Source organism: Solanum tuberosum, unplaced genomic scaffold, assembly GCF_000226075.1.
Source record: "Solanum tuberosum cultivar DM 1-3 516 R44 unplaced genomic scaffold, SolTub_3.0 scf00198, whole genome shotgun sequence".
In the NCBI taxonomy this organism is placed as follows: Eukaryota; Viridiplantae; Streptophyta; class Magnoliopsida; order Solanales; family Solanaceae; genus Solanum; species Solanum tuberosum.
Window position 1 is genome coordinate 657,909 of NW_006239121.1, and position 15,336 is coordinate 673,244.

The window sequence follows — 15,336 nt, forward strand, 5'->3', positions numbered from 1 at the left end:
TTGTCACTTTTTTCACATTTTAAATGAATTGTTTCTTTTATTTTTGTGTATGGTTAATAACCGAATAACCGAACCAAACCAAATCGAAACCGATAAATGTATATTATATTTGGTTTGGTTTGGTTTTGATAATTTTAAAACCGATTAAGTTGGTTTGGTTTTGGTTTTGACCAATAACCGATCCAAACCAACCCGTGAACACCCCTACTAGTGATCAATATGATCTCACAATATTGTGTTTTCTTCTCATGAGTTTGAATTTACCGTTATAATAACGATTTTGTCTTCAACCATTATATTGGTGTTATCACAATTAATCAAAATTAGAAAAAATATTTTCTCAAAATAAAGTGTTTCAATTCACTTTTTCACTAGTTGAAGTTTAATTTTTTTACTTCAACCTTCATAATAGAGTTAGCAAAAAATAATTTGCTTTTCTCATCCCACCAAATAACACCAAATTTTTCTCATCTAGTTTGCTTGTACCTTCAAAGTACTTGTACTGCAAACACAGCATCAAGTCAAGTTGTTAGTCACATAGTTCATATTTTTATTAGGCTAGCAAACTCCTTTTTTTTATTTGTCACAACTTTCTCACACAATTGAATATAAAGGAGTTGCAAGACTCACACAACCAACAAAATTGTATTTCACAAACTTTTCAATAATATGTGACTCGAAAAGGAAAATACATCACATGTTTAATAGTATTTCTTCATTTCAAGAATGAAATTTGTTTTCCTCACCCAAAACATTTCATGTTAAATGGCTACTCAACATGGCTTTCTTAATTTATTTATAACTCTCGTGTTAGAGCCAAAAGTCATCACAATACAAAAAATAATAACATGTGATTTATTCCACAATTAATATATATGCACTTGTAATACTCTTTTTTTTAGAGCATTTCTCAAAGATGCAAAAATCATTTTTTTTCACAATGGTTTTTTTCCTCATTTCATGAGCCCCTACTATTTGAAGAATTTAAATATCATTTTTTTCATGAAAAGTAGTATCACTTTATTCATGAAAATACTAGGTAAAAAAGTTTTTTTCCTTTACCTTTTCTCCACTTGAATTGAGCAAGTAGAAAAACACTTTACCGTACACCTCTTCTCTTACATCTCTTGAAGAGAGCGACGTTGAGCGAAATTATGTTGAGATCCCTATCTTGATATCCACACTTTTTCAAACTGTAACAAAAACATGAATCTCCTTAAAATTGTTGGTGTATTATACCACAAATACAAAATATTACAGTTGAAAATAAAATGACAAAAACAAATAAACAAATCTTTAGGCTGAGGCACTGATATCTCGCTCTCTTTAAGGAGATTCAAGCCCACTGCGGCATAATCTACACCGATCCAACAGTATCACTATTGACTTGTACCTCTCTTGTTTCTTCTTCCTATTAACACAAAGGAATACCACACTATTTATAAGTGATGAATTCTTCCTTGCAATGAATAGGAAGATAGTGGGTAGTAAATTTGCCAAATGAATGGCTCAAATGTTACATAAGTTACAAGACATAAAGATAGAATAATGGATGAAATGAAGAGTTGGTGGTTACATAAGTTACTAAAAACTAATGATCACTTTCTTCCACAATTGATGAGAGTAAAGAGGGCACAAATGTAATGTCCATCAATAGACATAACATGATATATAATGTGACATATAATATATTTTTATTAATATTAAAATGTCACACCAACAACCCTGTTTATTAACTAACTAACATACATCCATCCAGTTGCAAGTACAACTTGTGGGTACACCACAGTATTCTTGTCACTCGTCGAACTGCCACCCAGATCACGAGGCTAGGAAACGTCCTCACTCTCACCATTAGACTGGCAGCTCATCTCCACACACAATGGTGAACCAAGATTTTGCAAGCAACTGATAATATCACACCAAACCAAAAAACACATAACAATTAATAAAGTATAAACGATTGCAGAGTGAGTTGGGCCTGTGAACGAATTGGTTCGGTTCGATTTTGACCATCATCGAATTGAAATTTCAAATAACGATTTGTTAATATCCAAAACCTAACTTGATCCATTCCAGGTCCAATTCGATTCATATTTTATTATTTCGATTCGGTTTTACAAATTGACGTGTTCTATTTCGAAAATTCAACAAGCAACTGTTTTAAGATCTGTTTAGAGTGGCAAAATTGTCAGTCTCGCTCTCAATGACATTTATACACATTTCTTTGTACTAGATGTGTATGCAGTCCATAAGTTTTACGATATCGGTTCTCACATGATATGAGTAAAAAATTATGTTATACACTTGTCCAGGAACATGACCAAGCACCTCACAATACTACATTGCTTTTTAAGACTCGCGGATAATATTAAAGTATCTATCAGCAGTGGTATTCCTACAAGCTTTTGGTACATACCGTTTCCAAATTCTATAAAACACTTGGTCAATGTTGCTTCGCAAGTATGTACTTATGACTTTGATGTGTTGACCAAAAGAAAATGGAAAAGGAAATATTGTGTTTACAACAATTCAAATGTTAATACAACTTTTCCCTATTTTTCTTGGGACTTTTTTCGATATTTTGTTGGGTGTTTTTTAAAAACCTTTTTTTTTTTGCCTATTATTTTGAAAGTTTTTTTGACAATTTTTTATTTTATTTTTTATATAGTCAATATTTAATATCATTAAAATAATAACATAATAGTTGAAGAAAAATAATGAAAAGATGATTTTGTTTAACCTGAAATCTTTTAATTAAAGGCAAAAAAAATTCATGTATATAATCCGCATTTTCAATTTCCATCCCAACCACTCTTCACGCAACAAAAGTGTGTACACAAGTTCAATGAACAGACAATCGAAAGATTCTAAAAAATATTTAAACAAAAATACAAAGTTATAATCGCACAAAATTAAATTTTTAATGAAAGTTGCCAAATATGGAAGACTTAAAAAAAATTCCAGATATTATTGCGTCAAAACTTCACAAAATTGGACTTAACAGTAACATAACCAGTTAAATATGGATGCGCGTCCGTTTTTAAATTAAGTTAAAAACATCTCATAACTTGACCATTTATATTATCACTAGGACACGGTAGAATTTATGTAATTGACTCCGTTAAGAGATCCTAAGCCATGCCCCGAATTTGTGTTCCAATATTGAACACTATTTAGGGCTCGGATCAGAGAACACAACAACATGCATAATTCACTACACTCAAGCTATAAAAACAACTACGCACAGCAGCTTTGATCGGGAATTCACCTCAAACGGAGGTTCACCAACAAATTTTTTTATCACTCTCCAACGTAGCCTCAACAATTCTTGACACGTGGGACTTTGAATCACCCAATTACGAGCTAAAACGAGGGAGAAAACACAATTCTAATCTATGGGAGTGAAGTTGCCTCGCGTCGATTTGGTCTTATTATGTCACGTATGACTCATGTTATGTTTACTTGTTCACTTTTATACAAGTTTAAGTGTCTACTTGTGTATACTCAAAGTTGGAGGAAATAAATGTGAAATGAGATCAAATAAAAGAGCATATTTATACATTATGCCAATAAAATATTAACCTTTTACAAAAGCAAGAAAATACAATAACAATCTATCCCGTGTAAATGCTTATACAAGTGTAATAAATTCATCAAGAACTCTAAAATAAAATAAAATAAAAGAGAAAATAAAATAAACCAACATAAAAGAAAACAAAAGTGAGTTCACTTAATAAATTCATCAACCACTCTAAAATAAAATGAACGAGAGAAAAATAAAATTACCTAGAAGGGAAAACATAGAATGAATGAGAGAAAAATAAAATTAACTATAATGAAAACTAATATAAAAATGTACTAGAACAGAAAACTAAGGATAATAGAGGGATGAGAAGCATTACAATAAAATGCTAGATAAACTGAACATCTTTTCCATCATCGTTGCTCATAACTATCTTCTCTTTCTCCTTGTTTTCCTCTTCATTGTCTTTCTCCTCCTCCCCATCATCTTCTTTTGTCACGATTCGAGTCTACACAATGGACGTGACCGACACTTGAGAACCATTGTTGGTCCCCAAGTGAACCCTCATCTTGGTTGACTACAAGCGGAAAACTAACTCAAGCATACACAAGCATCAAAGTTGAAGAATTATTTTTAAATGGATTATTAAATCATAGAATTATATGAAAATACTGAGTATTAAACATAAAGTTTTAAATAAAATATCTAAAATTGAATACTGCAAGGCTGACATAGACTGTCTATCTATGAAGCTATTGTATAAAGATAGGTATCGGGAAAAAATCACCTCAAAGCATTACTACTAACAAATCATAAAACTAGAGTCCTCTAAAAGCAGGGAGGCCTTACCAAAAGTTGATAAGCAGATGATGTGTTCTCAACGGATCTCCTGTTGATGATCCGAAGTACCTGAATCTGCACCATGAAACGATGCAGGTCGAATGACATCATTACATTGAATGTACAGTATGTACTAGGGCTGAATAACACAAATAACTGAATTGAAAGACTTAAAGTAACTCAACTGAAATATAGAATAAATCATGATGAAAATCATTTAAGCTCTTACTATAGGAATGCAATAATAGTAAATATTGAACTGAAATGTATATATAAAAACAATGCACAAAGAATTTCAATAAAAACCTCATCAACTAGGGTTCATGTGAAATATAAGCATGAATAACAACTCAAGGATATCAATGCACAAAATATTGCAATCTCATCATATAAGAATTTAGAATTCAGAACAAGAATATAACTCATATAAAAAAATTTCATAAAACTGAGGGTAGAACACTAGATTCAACTTGCTACGGATTAAATTGAGATGTAGGGCATGAGGACGAACTAATCCAACACTATAAATGACCTTACATACCTTATACACTCCAAATTCTGTAGAAAGGTGAGATCTTTGTATGAAAAGATGACAAAAATTTGTTTCTTGAACCTTAGAGATGAGTTCTTGATTGGATCTTTCTTGAAAATCTATGAATTTTATGAGTAGGAGATAATAATTCATATTAAGATGAAGAAATTATGAAGATCTATGGTTAAATATTACCTTGGATGATGGATGAACCTTATAGGAAGTTAGTTTCTTGAAAACTTCTCTTTCTAGGGTAAATTTATGAACTAGGGAGGTGAACTACGTATTTGGAGTTTTTAAAAGACCTAGATGTTGACACCCAATTTTGACCCTCTAATATGTAAATTAATCATCGAGCTTCTTCAATTTCAAACGATTTTAAAATAATTAGTTTTAAAAATTTTCAACAAAAAATATAATATAGTTTGCAAGTTATTTTTAGATAGTTTGTAATTATTTTTATAATTTTTAAATAATATATATGTTTTAAATAATTATTTATATAATTAGTATATTTTATGAATATTCGAAAATCGTCTTAAAAAGATTTTAGTTACTTAAATATTTGGTTAATTAGTTTAGTTGATCAACAATTTATAATTTTGAATTAATTATTTTATAATTAAGTTGATTATTTTATTTCATTAAGATTAAGAAGCTCATTAATTAATTTATATTAATTCGTCTTATTTAATTTTTAGCCGAATCACCAATCAAACTCAAGTTGGCTAACTTCTTAATTCCCATTGGCCATAATTGCAATTCATGTAGCCATTTTTCTATTACTTAGCCAAATCTTTTACCTCTTTTTAACCCCATTAAGATACCTTAGTATTGGGCCTTTTTCCCATTTCCTTCGGCTAACCCAATTCCCTTTTTATCTCACATACCCAACATCAAAAGAAGCCCACCAATTTACCCACAAAATAGCCCATTAGCAACAATACAATATGATACCCAACCCAATTCAACAATACATTCAACAGCAACGCGGCCCAAATTGCGTACAAACCCGACCCTGCCCCTGCGCATCTTCTTCTTCCAGCGAGAACATCACGCGACCCATATACACGTCTTCTTCTTCTTCTTTCCCGTTCCAGTACGCCCGGAAATCCAGCAACAAATCGCGGCTGACCAAACCCCTATTACTCGTCCAACTACCTTGCAAAACACATAACCTAGTGGCCTAGACGATCACTTTTCCATCCCCTTTTCCCCCTTTTCGCGAAAGTCACAGCTTTTTCCCATCTCCTTTCATTGTTGCCTCGAAAGAGCATATGAATTCGAATTTTAAATTTGAAATTTCGACCGTTTTCCCCCTAAATCGACCCCAAATCCCCTCTATAAATAGCCTCCTTAGTTCTCATTGAAAGGAAGAGAAGTAGAGAGATTACAGAAAAAACACGAGAAAATGACCAAAATGGTCCTTGATGTAAGGGGCTTGAACATTTTTGGTCATTTATATATATTACCTTACTAAAATAGTCCTTAATGTATATAAAAAGATGATCATTTTGATCTTTAACCCTAAAACTAACTATACAAGTGATATCTCTTGTTAAACTTAACTGTGGGCCCCACAAAATTGCCACATGGCAAACCCCTTCCCCCTCAATCTTTTCTCTTATGCTGCAACTTTCAATTGATTTATTCTTTTCTCCATTACCTCCTTCTTCTTCTTCTTTTCTAAACCAAATTTTACCAGGAAAAAAAAACTGACACTCAAAAATCTCTTCAAATTTCAAAGAATATTTTAAGATTCTATTTTCCACCTTTATACATTACGTTTTCACCCTTTAATGTCAACAACGGAATAAAAAATAAATACATAAAAAAGTTATTAATCTTAAAAATGACAAAATTAGAAAAAAACTATATTCTTCTCATAGATCTCTTCAACAAAAGAGAATACTTGTTTTAAACTTGAAAAGAGTTTACTTATGGAGATCTCGTAAAAGAGAAATGGAGTGTTTTATCTAATTTACTTAGTTCATATTTATTTTAATGGATCTTTTTTTTTTGTCTAAAAATGAGAGTTGCTGGGATTGTTATTTCATAGGGGAACAAACAAATGAGTGTAGTGTGTATATATTTCTTTTACAATAATATGACAAGTGGGTGAACTGAAAATGGAGCATGGCCTCTAATGGTGGTGAAAGAAAGAAGACCAAAATAGTCATCTATTAAGTTTAATAGAAATTTTTACTTCTATGGTTAGTTTTAGGTTAAGGACCAAAATAGTCATATTTTTCTATACATTAAGGACTATTTCAATAACATGATATATATATAGAAGACTAAAAATCTCCAACCCTTATATATCAAGGACCATTTTGGTCATTTAAAAAAAATAGAGAGTTTGAGTCTCTTCTATTCGAATTCGAAGTTATTTTATTTTCCGGAGCTCATCGAAATCAACTCACTGGTGGAAGTTCTTCGTGGTCAAGCTCGTCGTCCCGGATTCGCTGCTCTACAAAAGGTAATATACTCGCCTTATAAATTTCTATACTATTTGAGTAGTAATCCATTCTAGTTCTCTGTATAAGGTATCTTCATGTCAAAATGGTTATTGTATTTAATTGTCATTATTGCATTTTGAATGAGGTTACATGATCAATTTGTGTGTTCCTAATCTGATTGCTTTCTTCATGAAGCGTGTTCAGTGGCGGACCCAGGATTTTCGTTCAGGGGGTTCGAAAAATAAAAGTATAAACGTGTAAATAAGTCAACAAAAAATAATAATTCAAAGAAGTAGTAGTATATAGTTTATAGGTACAAAAAGTTAGTTTCATTACAAGAAATCCGAAACTAAAAAAAAAATTTCAAGGAAGTAGTAGTATATAGTTTATAGGTACAAAAAGTTAGTTTCGTTACAAGAAATCTGAAACTAACATAAGTGATTACAGTGAAACAAAAAGTTAGCCCTTTAAAATATGTCAAATCAACAATAGAATATTATGGGAGATGATTTTAATATTTGAGTTTTGAGTGTTGGGGAAGAACAAGAAAATGATTTAGGGATTTGGAAAGTGAAAAAGTTATTAGCTTTTAGGAATGGGAGTATGGGACCCTTGAATTTTTTGGGTTTAACACCACATTTTAGCACTTTTTATTAAAAAAAAACATGAAAATCGGAACTGAAACTAAAAAAAATAAAATAAACTGAAAGTAAAAAACTAAAAAATAAAACGCTAACCCAGGGATTCGATCCCTGGACGTCAGGTTTAATATTGAAGGGAGCTGCCGCTGGGCTATCTCCTTCACCTTGTTATTGAGGGGGTTCAAAATATATATATCCACATAAATCCAGAAAATTCACCTTATATATACAGTGTAATTTTTTATCGAGGGGGTTCGGGTGAACCCCCTGGACAACACGTGGGTCCGCCCCTGAGCGTGTTTGTTAAGATCTCAATAATGCATGATTTCTTTGTATTTAGTGAAGTTTACTCTTATCCCATGCCTAAATTCTCTGAATATGGTTAAGATTATGTAGTGTTACTTTCTTTTTGTTTTAGATGACAAATCTGTAATGGCCTGGCTCGGCCTTCTAAGCATCTCATATCAGCATTTATATGTTTATTGCTTGTGTTAGTAAATGCTTTAATTATCAAGAGTAAATGTTGTTCATGTGGCAATTTGAAGTACAATGTGCATGTAATGAGCTTCTTTAACCTTTGGTATGGGATTTTTATTTTTTTTTGGTTCCTATTAGTTTTCGTTGCCTTGTTGAATTCATCATTAATTAGCTAACTCATGTGTTAATTTGTTTTGATAGTTCGAATTATGTCATAATAGTTTTTTGTTGTTGTTGTTGTTGTTGTTGATGTTAGGAATGAGTTAAAATATTTATGGATTTGTGATTGACTTCTTTACTTGAGTTATTGCCTTTTCTAATGATTAATTTGCACTAGCAGATTCTTAGTTTCAATACAATATTGTTGTGTCTTTGTTGGCATTTCATTTAAATTTTATTTAATTATGGTTAGAATTTTGAACCAAGTTTGCAACGAAGGTTTTGTCAATCTGGAATTCATTCTTCTGCCCTCATATGTTTGCATTTTCAAATTTTGAGTTCTTGTGACTTTCTTCCTTGTCTTAATCTTTTATCATTTTTATTTTCCTTGCATGAACTCACCAATCCGAGTCCATTTTTGGACTCCTCCTTGCATATCGTTGAGTTGGACTATTTTCGAGTCAGCCACATTTTGTTCGAGTTGCTGGAAAGTTAAATTACAGGTCCCGAAAAGTAAAAAATGGGCTGTATACATATTGTATACAGTAGTATACGCTGATATGCAGCCTGTATACATTCAGTATACATCGATATACAGATTGAGTGAAGCAAGATACAAGCAAAAATCGAATAGCATGTTGCAGGGGTTGAAATAGGTTGTATATATTTGATATGCAGTCCGATATATAGAAAAATGGGTCAAAATATAGCCCATACACAGCAATGTACAGTTGGTGTATACACAGTTGTTGGAGAGAGAAGATGGGCTGGATAAAGGACCAAACAAGCAGCTGGCCCATTATTAGATTTAGAACAGGTTGGGCAAAAGCCCAAAAATCTGATTTTTTTGCCTCTCTTTTATTATCTTCCTTTATTATTATTTGTCTGTTTGTATTAACACTAACCTTTTATTTGATTCGGTTGAATTTAATTAAAACCCCAAAAGATGAACTATATTCTTTATGTTAGTTTACTTTAATAAATAAATAAAAATCTTTTATCAACTCTTCAATTTTTGTTTATAATCTTTAGTCAAGTTTTTATTTATTTAATATAGTTTTCATGCTTTAGTCCCCTTTACTTAAAAAATAAAATTATTCTTTGTTTAACTATTTTTTCAAAGTTAATAGAATATTGTAAATTATTTTTATGTTAAGTTATTATCCTAAAAATAGTCAAAAATATTTTGGTCAAGTCGTAGGATAACAGCGTGTTAGCGGGCACTTCAAATGCTTTAAAAACATTCTTGAAGTGTAAATGAGAACCTCTTACCCATTTCTCTTAATTTATAAAGACTTAATCTGCTAGAGTCTTTTTAAATTAAGTTTTCTTAATTTCTTTTTAAAAAATTAAGTGGCGACTCTTTTTCTAAGTATTTTTCTCAAATTGTTTTACTTAGTGATTTTTTTAAAGATAGTAAAATTACGGCATAACACCAGACACCCGCACGTCCACATGGAAAATGCCTTAGGCAAGAAGCCAACTACACAGGAAGGCAGTGGATGCTGCCTCGGCGCGCGCCCACACGCAAATTGCCTCGGTCGGTGTGTGGCAAGACATAGTCTAGTAATGCAGGTATAACTTATTACTCCCAACTCGAAATGATGCAAACTTGGTGGCATTGGAAATAAGACTCAAATACCTTTAATTTGATAGGCTATGGGTCACACAACTCTTCATATTCTAAGAGATATGATCACTCGAAGTTGACCTAAGTAAATCTTATATCAAAACTTAATCAGTAAGGAAGCTTTCAGCTCAACTTTGTGCTAGGGGGTCCTTGTGACCTTAATTCGTCTCTAAATTTATTCTTACACTAAATAATTGACCTTAACACGTAAGTAAAATTTAAGAGTCACCCGTTACGATCTTATACGTAAATAAAGAATGGTTAAGGCCTTAGATTAGAAATTTTCAGGTGTTACATCTTCCTCTTTATATTCCTCCTCTACAACAACTTCTTTAATAGCAATATAGTAATTATCAGCAAAACTATGTCTAAGATATTGTCGTTTGTTAGGAAGAAGAAAAAAAAAAGGACGTAAGACAATTTTGGAGAAGATTATATAAAGCCATTAGCCTTTTGTACATCTTCTTTTTCTAAACTAGAACAACGTGTATCGCTATAATCAAACTCTTTCACATCAGGATCATATTATCAAAAAAGTCTGACATGGTATTGGTGATAGTATTAGAAAGATGAGTTTTAGTATTTTTGTTAGTTAATGAATTTTAGTAATGAGTAGAATGTCATTTTATAGCCAAATTGATACATATTGAGGGTACAAGATCACAAAAAATGGAGGAACATTTTGACAAACTCTTTCACGTCAGGATCAAGATCAAGATCAATACAAGAAAAGTCTGACATGGTATTGGTGATAGTATTAGAAAGATGAACTTTGGTATTGGTGTTAGTTGATGAATTTTAATAATGAGTAGAATGTCATTTTATAGCCAAATTGATATAAATTGAGGGTGCAGGATCACACAAAATGGAGGAACATTTTGACATGAATATATTATTTATTTATTTTTGACAGAAAGATGTTAAAAGTTTATCACCAATTTATTAATATCTAAGATAATTCAAGAAAAACCTAGAATATTTTGGGATTGTAGAGAATTGAAGGAACATCTTTAGAATGAGTGTTTTAGAGAGAGAAGTCTAGAAATATTCTAGAAGGGCAATTCTAGAATTAAGTAGTTGGAAGAACATACTAGAATAGAGTAGAATTGGATCATTTGAGTTGTAATCAACCAAGTAAGCAAGCAAGTGAAAAGAAAGCAAGAGAACAAACGACAATTGAATGAGATAAGAGAGAATTGCTAGAGTGTGTGCAAGAAAATTGTGTAAAATTCTTAAGACCAAAGTAGGTCCTTACTTTGATACATAAAATACAAATTTGTGAGAAACTAATTGTGTCCGTCATCAAATTATATTCAACAGAGGATAGTATGAACATGTTATGGATTAAGAAAGGAAAAACAGAGGTGAAACAATGAAAAACAAGGTTGGATTTATATTAAGTAATCCCATTTAAATACTCCATATTTTAATAACTAATTAGAAATTAATCACTGATTAAATTTCAATACACCAATACAATGTGTGTCTATATATATATATATATATATTAGGTCGTAATGACTAATTCATAAATTAATCACTAATCAAATATCACTACTCCTATAAAATATGTATATACATTAATTAAGTTTTATGTGTTGTTTATTTGATGGTAAAATTAGTTTGTTATTGAAAAAAATATTAATTAGATTTTGTTTCAAGTCATTTACCAATTCAATTTAAGTATCTCAATAAAGATATACCATAGTTGACTGATTGTATTCAATAGTTTCTCGAGAAAAATGAATCAAACTCATCTCCATTATTGTATCTAATGAAGTACCGGAAAAATGTAGGAGAAAAAATTTATTATTTACTTTGTTTGATCATATGTCATTATACAAGGAAAGCCTTGAAGAAATCTATGTGATTTATCGGTCACAAATTCAAATTGTGGAAGCAATCTTTAATGCTTGCGACGATATATGGTAGAGTATCACATTTGCATTTTGATAATTTTTTTCATCGTAAAATATTTTTATGTTTTTTGTTCTTAATACTAGCAATTCTGCAGTGCCTTGCAATTCAACAATAATCACCGATCCAATTCCAACAACTAATAACTATGCAACTGCTTTAACAACCACTCAGCAGAGATGAGGATTATGGTATTGATACATAGATAAGTATTGAAATGAGGATTTTTTTTGTTATTTATTACCTGTTTTCTGGATCAATCTTTAATTATTATTCTTTTTTTGCTATAATACCGTATAGTTTTTTAAAAAATTAAAATAAAATAATATGTAAATTAAGAAAAGAAAAGTTTTTATCTGTTACCTTTTTGGGGAGGATTGAAATCTTTAGTTGTTGCTTTCCTCACTTTTTTTAATCCTGCAAATATATTGTTATTGCCTTTATTTCTAATTAATAGTATGTAAAATATGAAATATGAATAATAATATATAAACATAAATTATAAAAAAAATTATTATATAAAAAAAATTTAAAAAATCTTGAATAAAATTTAACCAAACTTATGAGATATGTTAATTAGTTAACAAGGAATATATTGATAAATATTTATATATGTAAGGGATAGTTTAGTCTTCAAGAAAATAATTTTTTGATCTTGTTTCTGCTTTTTTAAAAAAGATTTTTTTTTAGTTTCTTCTGGACAATAGAAAAACTGATTCTCCTTCCATTTAAAAGCAATTTTAAGGGTTTGTCAACACTTAATTTTCAAAAAGAAAAAAATCTAAAAAAAGCACTTTTGGCCTCCCCACAGCAATGTCAAACAGACTCTTAGTCATTTTGGCTAAAATTTTATAAACTTTCAAATTACGTTAAATATTTTAAATTAAGTTTCTTTTTCAAAAGACTCAAATGTTTTTATTTACTTTTATTTTCCCAAGAAGGTTACTCAAAATTTTTTTTATTAAATCGTCGGATAATCATGCGTTAGCGGCAACTTTAAGTGCTAATACCTTCTTAAAGTAGAACAAAGAATCTCTCACCCATTTTCTCTTAATTTTTAAAGGTTTATCTTTTAAAAAAATTAAAATTAAGTTTTCTTAATTTTTTATTTTTTTTAAAATCAAGTGGCAACTCTTTTTCTCAATATTTTTCTTAAATTATTTTATAATTAGAACATTTCAAAAAGTGTTTTTCTAAAGATAATAAAATCATGACATAACAGTGATGACGATTGATTTGGTGATTGACAGTAACGGTACAATGATTGTGGTTGGGGATTGAGGATGGTGGTTGCGGATGGCAGATAGTTGTGATTGATGGTGGTGATAGTTATGGCTGAAATGATGGTTGTGGATGGTGGGTAAAAGTAGATGAAGTGGCTACAGTAAACAATCATCTTTGTAGACCTATTTAGATCCATTAGTATTCAACCTTGAAAACAAACGCACTTGAAGTTTGTTTTGCTAAAAACTAGTTATTTTTTAAAAAAGAATTTAAATAAATTCTTAGAAAAGCGCTTGAAAAAAAAAACAATTTGTATTCGGTTAATTTATTTGTAAAATTATTTTTATAAGCAAATTGTGTTTGATTAATGTTTTTAAAAAAATGTTTTTGAGAGTCAAATTATGAAAAAGGGCAAGTGTTCATGTACTTTTAGTATTAAATTATAATATAGAGAGAAACTATTTTAAATATCTATTATAAAAAAATATTTTTTATTTTTATTAAATTAAAATGTACATATTCAAATTTTCAATCAATATTATGTCTTTTTTTGGAGCGCTAAATTTTTTAATTATTACTTTTTTCTTTTTTCTAATCTTGCAAAAATATTGTTTCAAAAACATATTGCAACATGATTAATTTCTCAGTTTGTCATTTTGCAACATGATTAATTTCTGAAAAACTTAATTATTGGTTGGCCGTGTACGTGCGTATTGAAGAGCTTATTAAGCCAAACTTTCTTAGAGGTTAGAAGATTTTTTTTTTCTTTGAAATGTTTGGACACACAAAAAAGGTATTTTTTTTTAGGAGCTGAAGTAATTTTTTGCTATTGAGAAGAAGCTGTAAATTTTAGTTCTTTTTCATAAGCATAAAATTAATTATATCAAGATAATATTCTTTTTGCCATGAATTTATATTGATCAAACTATCCCCTTTTAATTTAATGCATATCTCTCAATTAAATAAAACTATTTTTAATTTTTGTTTCCATTGTGTCCTTTTTAGGGGTGTTCGTGGTTCGGTTTGGATCGGTTATTGGTTGAAACCAAATCAATCTAGTCGGTTTTTAAAAAGTCTAGAATCAAACCAAACCAAACAAAAAAAATAATCATTGGTTTGGTTATTGTCGGTTTGGTTCAGTTTGATTCATTTTTTCTAGTTTTTTCGGTTTAAAAGTAATAAATTTTTGAGGACATACATAACTTGATAGACACAAACACCTAGTATATGAACAATCCATAGAAAAGTTATTGTTGGTTCAATTAAGCAATTAAGCAATACCAGAGTTATCATTACACGAACAAAGTGATTCAATTAAGAGAAAGTGTGACCATCTTATGAAAGATATGGCAGGTAAAGACTAAAGTAATGAATTTTGATGGATCACTTGGACTTAGGATTGTAATAGATGAGCTAAAATTTAAGTGTTGGGATTGAGAAAATGGTAAAGTTAAAGACTTAAGTTGATTAAAATTCAACAAAATATTTATATTTTATTTATAAATCATAGGTAAATAATTATAAAATTTATATATCTAATTTATCGATTCAATTTGGTTATTTTTGTAGTTGTTTTTTAGTAAAACCAAACCAAATAATATCGATTTTCAAAATTTAAAACCAAACCAAACCAAACCAAATATCGATTTTTTTAATTGATTCAGTTCGAATTACGATTCAATTTGATTTTTTAACCATAACCATGAACAACCCTAGTCCTTTCTATCTCTCTTTTCCTTTTTTTCTCTGAAAAATTTGTCAACTATAAATATGAGTTACTTCTTCCTTTTTCTCTAGTGTCCTTTGCCTTTATTTTTCCTCCTCCTCTTTGGAATAAAACAAAGTATTACTAAAAAAAGATGAGTTAGTATTTTTTTTCATACGACTTTAAAGGCTTTCATAATAATATATTTAAAATAATGAAATTCTTC